At 37.7% G+C, this 12,329-nt stretch overlaps 1 pseudogene; it reads right to left on the minus strand.

Moving 5' to 3' along the window:
* Positions 1 to 10,098: 10,098 nt before the first annotated feature.
* Positions 10,099 to 10,942, minus strand: LOC124789104 (annotated as a pseudogene).
* Between the last annotated feature and the right edge of the window lie 1,387 nt (positions 10,943 to 12,329).

The following is a 12,329-nucleotide window of genomic DNA, read 5'->3' on the forward strand; positions in this document are numbered from 1 at the left end:
CTAAATGGATGCTGGTCATCATCCCTCAAAACCTCCCAGACTAACCGATGAGTGACCCCCATGTTGTGTCCAACCTCTCGAGTACTTGTCGTAGATGCTTCCTCAAAGCGCTTTAGAACAGTCTCTTCAAATGCAGCATCCCGTCGTATTCGAGGTCTTCCAGCATCACCGTGATATCCCGCTAACGAGCCTGTTTTGCCAAATCGCCGGTGAATTGCTGTGGGTGGTGTCTTGCTGGATACCATACCCTCATACAATCGTCAAGCTTGATGTGCTTTACCGACGGCTAGTCCTCAAACAAAAACCATATCTCGTTGTTCTTCAAATGAATACTGTGGCACCATGCTTACTTATGACTAAATCACAGGTGATGTGTGTGTGTGCTCCGAAACGAAGCTTACGTGTGAATGCCTCTGACGTGAGGTGGAGACGAACAGCAAGACCTATTTGACACGTGTGCGTATGACTTTGGGGGAGTGACGGGGCGAGGGACGTTTGTATGTGTGAACTGACAAGCATAGCACTATCCGCAACCGACGAACGGCAACAGGGCAATCCCAAGGCCAATTGGAGCGCGTGGCGCCAAGTTTCCGTAGCTTAAAAATGGTGCGTTGTCGACCTACACAATATTAATTATTTTGTTTCCTATTGTCATCAGCTATCCATGGTTAAAATCTCGTGACACAATTTTTCTGTATATACCGCGTGGCCAGAAACAGTCCGAAAAGCTTGTAAGCATGTTGCATGGCGTTTGTACTGAGAAATAATTGAAGGGCTCAGAGAGATATAGTCATAAGCCACAACTTTCACGAAATTGAGTTTTTCATGTTACGGCATTTTTAACAATATCTTCCTCACAATATGTTGAAAAAGTTCCGTGTTACTGCAACAGATGGCAGGCTATGACGGAGTGCAGTTCTATGCTGTCCCATCTGGTGCTAGTTTCAGAAGATACATAGTCACAAGCCACGGAAAAATGGCAGGTGGGTCAGGAACGTCTGAAGCGTCTTCGGGTCTTCAACGCATGTTTGACACAGACAGTAGTGGAAGTGAAGAGCTTTACCCTTTGGATCCTGACAGTGATGAATCTTGGCATCCATCGACCAGCAGTTCCAGCTCAGATGATGTTTCGGTAAGTATATAAAACGGTTTATTTCTGGTGATTAATTTCCTGTGGCTTGTGACATTGCCAACGCAATTGACAGCCATCCTGTGTGTTAATGATGAAACTTGATGGGCACATTTATATTACTGCTTAATGGTGCAATAATGTAGTTTGAGGCAAAAGATGTGTAAAAAATATTTTCTCATTAATGTGATTTTAGCGAAATTTAATGTTTTCTGTGGCTTATGACTATATCTCACGCAAATTCTTAGACTATTTTGCTCTTCATATTATAGCGTGAAATAAGTAGAATAAATGAAGAATCACCCAAAAAACCAAAGCCTTCACGGAAAAGAAAGCGAAATATTTATCAGTGGAAGAAAAATAAAGAAAAACGTCGACGAAATGCTGGTCAGCAGTATAAGTCTTTAAAAACCCACAAGACTGTTCCGGCTGCTACTATAGGAAGTCCCTGTACTTGTTTAAATAAATGCTTCACAAAACTGCTTGGAGAGGAAGAAAACATTTTCCATTCATTTTGCGAGATAGGAAACTTAAATGCCCAGTATACTTACCTGATGAGCTGTATGAAAATGGAACCGAAAAAGCGGAGGTTTGTTCACTATTTAAATACAAATGGTTTAATATTTTGTATATTTATTTCATTTTGTTATATTTGTCATAATTTCTTTCAAAGCTATCCAAAAAAGACTTCCAAGAAAATATCATCCAGGGATGCTACATTTTCTTATAATGTGAGCGTATGCAGAATAGAAGTCACGGTTTGCAAGGGTTCATGGCTTGCGGATACATGCATGAAGAGTGAGGAATTTGCAACATCAAATGAAGCAGGGATTTACAGTGCCAAAAGAAGATGGAAGAGGTTTGTATGTTACTCTGTACTATAAGTTAGGGATGTACTCAAACTGAGTACTATACAAATATTTCTATTAGGAAGACGATATAAGCTCATCATTTTTTTCTTTCAGAAAAACATGGAAACTACCCACATAAATTTCAAGACGAAGCTGTACAAAGTGTTAGAGAATTTCTCAACGCCATACCGAAATATAACAGTCATTACAGTAGGCAACAGAATCCCAATAAAGTGTATTTGGATTTTGATCTCACAATTGCTTCCTTATTTCGAGATAAATACTCAGAAGACTGCAAGGAAAAGCAGGTTCCTGCAGTATCTGAAAGTAAATTCAAATAAATTTTCGTATCTGAATTTAACAAAGGCTTCAGACTACCAAAAAGTGACACCAGTTCAAAATGTGATGGATTTCTAATTGCAATAAATAACCCAGAATTATGCGCAGAAGAAGTCACAGAAAAGAAACAACAATATGAACTGCATCTCAAAAATGCTGACAGAGGACAAAACATGATTGCATCTTTAACTGCTCTGGCTAAAGAAAATTCGAAAGAGCATAATGTGATAGCAATGGACATGCAGCAAACGTTCCCCACACCTAAACTAACAGTTGGTCCAGCATTTTACAAGAGGAAAATATGGATATACAACTATGGTATCCACGACTGTGGATCAAATAAGAATTATATGTTTCTGTGGAGTGAGAAAGATGGAGGAAGGGGTTCAGATGAGGTTGGGAGCTGCTTATTGAAGTACTTGGAGATAACTAATCCTCAGTCAAAACATCTGCACATAATCACAGACAACTGCAAGGGTCAGGCAAAGAACTGGACTATTATTGATTTGGAAAGGTCCCTTGTTGCTACCAAAAGATTTGATTCTGTCCAGCATTACTTCCCTGTGGTAGGTCACACCATGCTACCTTGTGATCATGATTTTGGTAGCATTGAACGGTATGCAAGAAACAGACGTCCAATCGTGTACAGTCCAGATAAATGGGCAGAAGTAATACAATCTGTGAGTCCAAAACATTTCATCGTAACTAAAATGGAAAGAGAAGACTTCAGAAGTTTGGAAAGCCTGCAGACATTGATCTCAAAACGTACAGAATCCACGTCTAGAGATCCGCACCATTTCAGTGAAGCTACTCAATTTAACTTTGAGTCTGAAGATCCCTTCAAGCTAAGTGTAAAGCACTTTTATTCAGACATAGGAGCTTTCATGTAAGTGGATATTCGTGTCAAAAAGAAAGGAAGGCTAGTTGAACCAAATCTGTATCAGCTGCCGATAAAGTACAGAAAGCCACTACCAATTACCCAGAAAAAAATTGATGATGTACTGTCTCTGATGCGATACATACCTGCAACAAATCAAGAATTTTTTCGGTCATGTACTCGAAATAATGTGTACAATGATGAGGTAGAGGAACTTCCTTGATGTAACTGTATCAATGAAAAAGTAATTTATACATCTCAGATACCTGATATGTATATATTAATAAGTAAAAATTATATATTCTGTTGCTGTGTAAGAGTAGTTAAAATAAAACCTTGCAAATTCATACTTTATGTTTAAACCAATTTTTTGGGAGATATAGTCATAAGCCACCATTGACTACATCTTAATTAGAATCAATCTATAATTAATATTTTATAGCATGCAGAGAGTTGACTATTTAACAACATGCTTCGCAAGTATTAAGCAAGTGTTTGCAGTAGAAATAAGGTTTCTATTTTGTATTAAACATTTTCAGACCTCCGTGCAACTTTAAACTAGCTGTATCTCAAAACTAGTTCTATGTGGCTTATGACTATATCTCTCTGACCCCGTCAATTGTTAAGAAAAAATCGACATCTTCCACCGTTTCCGATTTGATTAGCACTGACGTTCGCCATCAGGCCGTTGCCCACGCAAATTCAAGTGGCCCGCCACATCGCCAGATGTGTTCTTCGTTTGGTTTCCTGAAATCAAACAAGAGAGCGATACAAAAATTTGAGATGGAACAGTAGTAAGGATCGAAAACCAGCAAGGGCTGCGCAATCTTGTGTTCAATCATCTGAGAGCAATTGCCACTAGTTGTATCTTGTGGGGCATTTGAATTTACGCGTGCAACGGCCTGAATGGCCAACTTCAATGCTAATTAACTCGGAAATGGCACAACGTATCGCATTTTTTCTTAACAATTATTTCTCAGCACAATATATCCTGCAACACCACTACAAGCTTTTCAGCCTGTTTCTGACCACTGTGTATAAATGTTTTTGATATCTGCATTTACGATAATTTCACTGTTTACTATCTAATTATTTGTTTTCAGTTTGGAGTTGAAACTGAAATTCCCAATCTGCGTCTCGCATAGAACGCAGTTTGTCAGTTTTTATCCATATAACTGATGCACATTGGGTATAGCTCTCAGCTCAAAAGCTGCATTTTTAGCAGATATATCTACATAATCTTCGTATTTACTAATTTTTCCGTCATTAGATGAAGGGCTTTCTCCGATACATCCAGATGTATGACTGTCCACTTCTTCCCTGGCTTGGAATAGCCTCACAGAGTTCTTCTTCTTCCTCCCCCTCCTCCAACTGAGAGCTCTGCTGTTGTGTTATATGCTTGCGTTTCCTGAAATTTCATACCGATACTGTATCGTATTTGTTGTAGTTCAAGGCGTTTGAAATTAGATGGAATTTTCGTGTCTGGGAGTAATTGTCGGGAAACGCATGTTAAATTATTCCGCCACATACGAGACCTGTTCAAAAAGATCCGGAACTGTGTCCACAAATTTTTCTGCGCTTACCTTTTACTTACTATGCATGGTCTCCTTCGAAATAATCTCGTCCATTCCGCTTCCAGTGCCGTTTCCACTTCCAGGAGTAGTCTTGGTACGCCCCTTGCTGGATCACACGAAGCGCCGTCTGCTAATTTTCTGGCCATTTTTAAATCGTGTGAACCATTCGTAACACGAAGTATGGATTAAGCACTCATCACTGTAGGCTTCGTCCATCATTTGGTGTGTCTCTGTGAAGGTTTTCTTGGGCTTCACGAAAAATTTAATGCAGACGCGTTGCTCCTCTAACTCTGGCATTTCGAAATTCGCAAACTGTGCAACACAACGTTCTACTCAATATTGCACTGAGCAATAACTAACATGCATATAACAGTGAAACTTTCGGCAGTTACACATTAAACTCAAGTGTGTGCAGGGATGCCAACCGCATTTCGCTCCAATACACCATTGGTGCGAAATTAGAAATGTTGAGTGTTTTGAACAGACCTCGTATTTGGGATCTTACTTTCTCAACTACATACATATTCAGTCATGTGCGCTGTACCATTGTCTACGCTAAATATGACCTGATTACCTTCATTATGGCACAAACGGACGTATATCAGACGGTGATGTAATGAAGAATACAGACATCCACGGGAAACTTGTGAATGCAACTTCGCAACTACCTTCACCATGCACAGTCTATAGGTACACACTCCCTTCATATATAACGAAGATGAGGCTTTCTCATTAATAAAACGTTAATGAAATTAGTCAGTAATAATCAGCTGAACAGAGAACGAATAGTCTCGTGTTAGCCATTCATGAAAAACGCACTTGGGATAGTGATTGTAAGATTTAAAGTGCTTAAGACTCTGGTCAGTTTAAATCTAGAAAACGTCTTTTCAGTCGTAATGGTTTGGTGTACACTTTACAATTTCTTACGCCAAAACAACGTACACATGCAGGCCTACTTATCATCGATACTTTGACAGAGCAAATTATGACAAAAAAGTGAGCGAAACAGGATCTGGAAATCAGTGCGACTTATTGTGGATCTATAGAAGCAGAACTGTGTGAAATGCTTCACCTTACCAGTTTTGAGAAGGATGTCAAAGGTTTCACTGATTTAGCAGAGAGGCGTGGCAAAAAACTTTCTTTTCACAAGGGTAGCCTACATGTTGCGCTATATTTGTTCTGTTTTCCCATTTGATATATTATGTACTAAAGTATTTGCAATCGATGAATTAAACATGAAAATGTTATGTTAACTTTAAATCACTTCTACTTCATTATCAATTTGGTTAAAAACCATTTTTTTATTGATCCCAGAATTCCTGTCGCGCGTTGTTTGTTATTCATAGATATGGGACAAGTCATATCACGACAAATATGAATTAATTTGGAATTTACTCACCTCACTCAGTTGACTTTGTGTAGCCTTTAGTAAAAGGCCCTGCATAGTCCTTCAGAAATAGTAAGTTGTTATAAAATAGCTACGTTATTTCTTGAAAACACGTCTCAAATTTAGTATTTTTGTTGTTTTATCTGCACCTCGTGGCTTCTTGGTTTTCTGAGTATCAGCACTTATCTCTTTTTAATTCGTCATGATACTCTTTAGGATATTTTCTCCTTTCTGCACAGTGCTTCCTGTTCTCGTAACAATTTAATAAATTCAGACGTAAACAAACTGTTAGGTTTATGATGACGAAGCACTGGGATTTTCAGTTACGTGAACATAATTTTATTTCGCAAACAAGCCGTTCATTCTGTAAAACGAATTGCAATTTATTTAAATTAGGCACATGATGGTGCAGTATCAGAGATTTTTAATCGCGATGTGCGATGAGACTGATGATAAAATTGTTTTGTATAAAAAAAAAAGAAAAAAAAACTTGCCTCCGGCAGCAACCCATATTGACATTGACGCGCGAAGCGTCGCAGGCGATTCAGCAGATTGACTGGGAATTACAAGCGATAGATGTTCGATCACTGCGATCTGCTAGTTGCCAATATTCGTATAATCTACGATCAGATCGCACGATCTATCGACAGATCGTTGCAATCTATCTACGACAATAAAGCAGTAACTCACAGGTATGGAGACGACGTTGTTGATAGTATTATTTCATTAAGACACTTCTGCCTACTGCTAGGCTTCATGCCAAGTCGATTGACAGAAGAAGGTCATAAAATATTTTAGACACACATTTCTTGCACTTTAGAATATGCTTCTGTATTTTGCGTTATGTCAAATTCTTGACCTTCATTTGTCTCCCACAGATTTCATTGCAATGCGTTGATGGTGATAAATAATTTTCGCACTTCTTGAGCTTCATTTGTCTTCCAGAGATTTCATTGCAGTGCGTTGACGGTGATGGTGATAAATAATTTTCGCACGGAACACCGTGTTTTTTTCCTAACAGTAAGGTAATTTCAACCTGAGTTGAAGTGCATTTTATCAATTTTTATTATTTGTTTACTGTAATGTAGCACAACAAAAACTTTTAGCTAGCATTGTGGCATTCTGTGATATCCATTTTCCTATGTCTGGTGTTACACGTTTCTGTGTTGTACCGAATATAGCGTTCCTTTACTGCACTACAATATTTTTTTTTTCATTGTTGTGCTGTGTCGTTCTCGCCTAGTTCCCATCTGGTGTAAATTCCATTTATTGTAGAGGAACACTGGGTATTCTTATGGACATATAGAATTTGTATCTGAAATATCTTGCGTAGGTGCATGGCTAGCTTATATCCACCATTCTCAGGGCGGTGTAACCGAAGGACTTGACGACATTAACGTGAAGGAATTTACAGCTAATGCAGAAAGCACTTTTGGTGCCAACCAGTTAACCAGAAAGAGCGTTTGTTAATTTACAAACAGTTTTAATCGGCATACATAATGGCTCAAGCACTGAACAGTAGAGCTGTATAACATCAATACAATAATCACGATGAATTTATTTGGGTTTTATCACATGTATCGTAACATAATTCTGTCTGTACGTTGCGTACTGGTATATTGTTCTCGCCCATATGAAATCATTCTGTAATTCTAGAATTTCTCTCTGATTTTTGTTCTCTGTTGTAAAGGGGTAGCTAAGATTTAGCAACAGTTGTTAAACGTTGCTTGCAGCATTGGAGAGGGGGCAGTAATTTGAGACACAGTGGTGGATTACGGTATTAAAAAGTCATGTTAAAAAGATGAAATCGCGATTTTTTTGTTTTTGGTAATGGATTTAGGCAATATGACCACTACTGCAGCAATATAACATCCACAGTGAGGCGACAGCACCGATGAAATAACAGCTTCTAGTGGTTCGTCGTATCGTTCCAGAACCGAATTACAAGTATCTTCGATCCTCTGCTTCCAAATCAGCCAACTAGAAACACTTTGCTCGGTCCTAGGTCCCTCGTATTTGACTGGAAAGCTTTGAACCTTAATGGGCCCAATCTCAAACGGTCTGCTCCATCCTCATGAGTAGGGCACGATTTTTTTTAACTCGATTAAGAATCTCTGTACCAATTCCAGTTCGCTATGCGCTAGCGCAAAAGACAGAAAGATCCACAGTGGACTAAGATATAAAGCAGTCAACTATGGCCGTTTTGGTCGGGAACGAAAAGTAACTACTCACGCAGTGGAAAAAGTATGTCTTCAGGCGCCACATAGGATCGTTACCACTTGAAGTAAAATTGCCATTTAACTATGTACTTAACGAAGTCAAGTATGTCAATAAGATTCCACTGCAAGGAGATCAGAATCGAACCCAGGACTCTGGTGTGTGGAGGGGGTGACTTCTTAGAAATTTAATGTCACCTTGCCGTCTCCAAATTCTCTAGAATAAACGCAGATTGTTTTCCTAATTTATTATAATACTAACTACAATAGTGAGAAAATTTTCGAGTCTGTGAAAGATACGCTGCAAAGATTAAAAAGAAACAGGTGTAGTTTTAAGGGTGCCTGCAGTTTCATAACCTCCGCCCCCCCATTTCCCATCTGGATTTGCTTCTGAAAGAGACACATCATGAGTGCTGATGGCCAGTGTTCACAAGCTGTGGCCCACACCACTAGCTCCATGAATAAAACTGCATTTATTTAGGAATTTTTTTCAGCTGTAAGATTAGGGCCCTCAAGCCTTATTTTACATATAACCAGATATCATTAGGGAGGTTAACATAGAAACATGCACAGATAGGCTGTACGCAGTGGTGGTTCATAGCTAAAATTAGTAGTGATGCTGCTCCAAAAATGTTTTAGCCTTTGTTACAAAATTATGTAGAAGGAAACAATTACATCTACGTAGAAAATTATTCAGAACTCGATGAAATCTTAAGGGTCAACAGAAACCTCCGATCTTACTCGTCGGCTTTGACCCGTGACGTAAGCGTGTTGTGGTGTGTGACGTCATTACGGCGTGGAGTTTGGTTTGTGATTGTGGCGTGTTTGTAGATGTCGTGGGGGTGTTTGTCGTGCCCTCTGGTGGTGTGTTCATGGTTTACGTTTGTTTGGTTTGTTTGGGTCAGTTTGTTGTTGCTCAGTGGTGAGTGCTGTGTTCGTGGTTTTGAAGCGGAATTTGTGTTAGTGAGTTAACGGTTTTGTGTGATTGTGATTTTTTTTTATTTTTGTATTGGTGGATGGGATCGGGAGATTCTGTTGAGCTATATAGGTCAAGGGAAGTGTTCGATCCTAATTTATGGGATCGGGAGCTGTTGTAGATGTATGTAGGTTTAAGGGAAGTGTTTTTTGAGTTTTGTATCGGGGGATGTGATCGGGAGGTTCTGTTGAGCTATATAGGTCAAGGGAAGTGTTCGATCCTAATTTATGGGATCGGGAGATACTGTAGATCTATGTAGGTCAAGGGAAGTGTCTGATTCTGGATAAGAATGTGTTTTTTGGTATTTGGTCAGTTTCGTGATGTTGATTTTTTTCGTCGTTTTGCGTGGTTTTGTATGGCGGTCGGTGGCTACATTTGTGTATATTTAGTTTCTCCCCACCCAAAAACCCCCAATTTTCCACGCTTGTCCCGTTAGTCATTAGGCTTTTTGTGAAACCTGTGTATTTCAGTGTTTATGGTACGTATGCGATGTTTTTATATCCGCCATATTGGAATTGTCGTTTATGGTCGTTTCCGCCATATTTGTGACGTCATGAGTCAAAGCTGACGGGTAAGATCGGACGCTTCTGTATTTCCTTATGTAGAAGGAAACAATTACATCTACGTAGAAAATTATTCAGAACTCGATAAAATCTTAAAAGAACAAAAACAAACATTTTCACTTAGTTTAGTCTAAACTGTTACAGCTCAAATTTGACCTATTCATTTAAAAATACAGTCCATTCTTCTTACTTTAATTCAATAATTTTCTTCTTGATCCCTGGATGATAAATGAGAAAATTTATCTCCATGGAAAGCCCTTCAAGCACATTTAATCTTCCTGAACTCATACCCGTTCTTACTATTCTTTTCAATTATGATAAACAATGTCCTGCCTCTATGTACATGGAAACTGTCAAGAGGATTTTTATAAGTTTCGTAATTTCATCATCATCTAAACTGTTTTACGAGATAAATTTCAGCAGCTCATTTAATTTGCAATATTCATGAGTATGAGTCCTGCAACTGAATTCGTTTAGCTCAGTTTGGAGTTTATTTTGTCAGTCACTGGACACATTTCAGTTAGTACTACCTTTCCTGTAGGATGTTCATTCTTAAAACTAGTGAACAATTTCTTGTTTAACAATGAAGCAGCTACTAAGTGTTCACTATACGTTTATCTGCCCAGTATGTCATCACACATACAACCACACACTTTTTAGTTTCTGCCATGAGCGGCTTTGAAGGATTCTTACAGTACTTCGAGTTTGTTAATTCTAAAATAACAGTTTTGAACTTCGTTATATATTCATTAAGTTTAAATGCACTAATTTCCCAAGATTGCGTTTGGTTGTAAATTATTTCAACGTGAGACATAATCTGATGAGAAAGCTCAAACTAAAACCTGAAATTATAATCATACAGGTATTGTAAAATACCTGCTGCTTCTGCGGAGATTTGGACTGTAGTTGATGTTAATAGAATTTCAGTACGGCAGTCTTTTAAAGGCTGGAAATTTTCATGAATTCCGTTTATTGTCCGTTTGTTGAAGTTCCACCTTGCGGAGGCTGGATGTCGAATGCTGAAGCCCATGTGATTCTTGGGAAGGGGGTCATTCCATATCAAATCACCCAATAAAAATAAATTTTACACCCACCTCCTTAGATTTTCTTGAAATTTGGCTCAAATGGTTCTAATACCATCCTGACAGCACCTGCAAATTTTTTTGCTTTCTCTCTCATAGTTTTTTTAATAAATTTTTAAAGTTTTTATGTTTTGTGTTTTCTGAACCTTCAGAAATGGTAAATTTAATTTGTATTCAAAACTTTAAAATTGCTTATCTTAAAAACTCTTTTAGATAACATCATGAATTTTTGCTGCAAGTTTATTTATTATACATATTTGAAGATATAAATGATACTATTAAAATATGTTAATATTTTCTATGAAAAAAATATATGTGTATTTTTTCTTTTTTTTTTAACGGATGTTTTGTTTTATAAGAATTGCAATATCTAGAGTCTCAGACCTGATAAATGCTCAAATTTGTTTTAATTTACTCTTAAACATATAGGCTACTTGATAAAACAAAAACAATGATGGCTTTTTAACATGTTTATTAATTATAGTAGATTACATAAGAATTATGTACAAAGTAAGTCTACTTATGACACTTATGTATAACCCAACTGATTGCTTGAAACATTGAATTTTTCGAGTAATTTTGTCTTTTTAATAAACATTAATGCTGAATCAAACTGTTTTTCCACTTCATCCAAGAGCTTTCAGTTCTTTTGATACAGTCTTTTTTGAAGTAATACATTCTTCCAGTGCCGCTTGATTGAGGTGTGTCTACTACACAGACTATGTGCTCCAAAGCCACTATGCAAGAATCTTCTCTTTCAGGCCAATAAAATGATGCAGCTGGTCCTGAAGAATGTAGAAATAGAATTTCTGCATCTTCTTTATCATTGAATATTGTTTTTACCAGTCCAAAGTACCAGTTACCATCATAATTTGCAGCCAAATAGCTATTTATGGATGGTTCAACACAAACCCAATCAGAAGAAGAATGGAAAGAAAAGACTAAGGAGGGTTTTACACTATCTGTAGTCCTTCTAATTTCAAGGTTGTTTGTTGGAAGTAGTTTGAAGTTATGAAAACTTCTTGTTCTAGGAATGGTTCGGGTTGCTGAAAAACGTTTTCTAGTTTTAACCATAGCAAATCGGCTTCTTTTTTGTCAATAAAGTGAAAATGAATGTTTTCAATATTTTTTTCACAAAACATGTACACATCGATTGGTGTCATTATTTGTTCTTCGTCTGAAAGCTGTAGACTGGCTTTCCTTAAAATTCTTTTAATAGTTTCTCCTAGGCCATCACAAATTGACTTCCCATGACCTGTTGCAAAAAAAGAGTGCTGGGCCTTCAAATTAAAGTCTCTCAAGTGTTCAGTCAAATTTTTAAAACTGTTTCTATTT

This window comes from Schistocerca piceifrons, chromosome 3 (assembly GCF_021461385.2).
Source record: "Schistocerca piceifrons isolate TAMUIC-IGC-003096 chromosome 3, iqSchPice1.1, whole genome shotgun sequence".
Lineage (NCBI taxonomy): Eukaryota > Metazoa > Arthropoda > Insecta > Orthoptera > Acrididae > Schistocerca > Schistocerca piceifrons.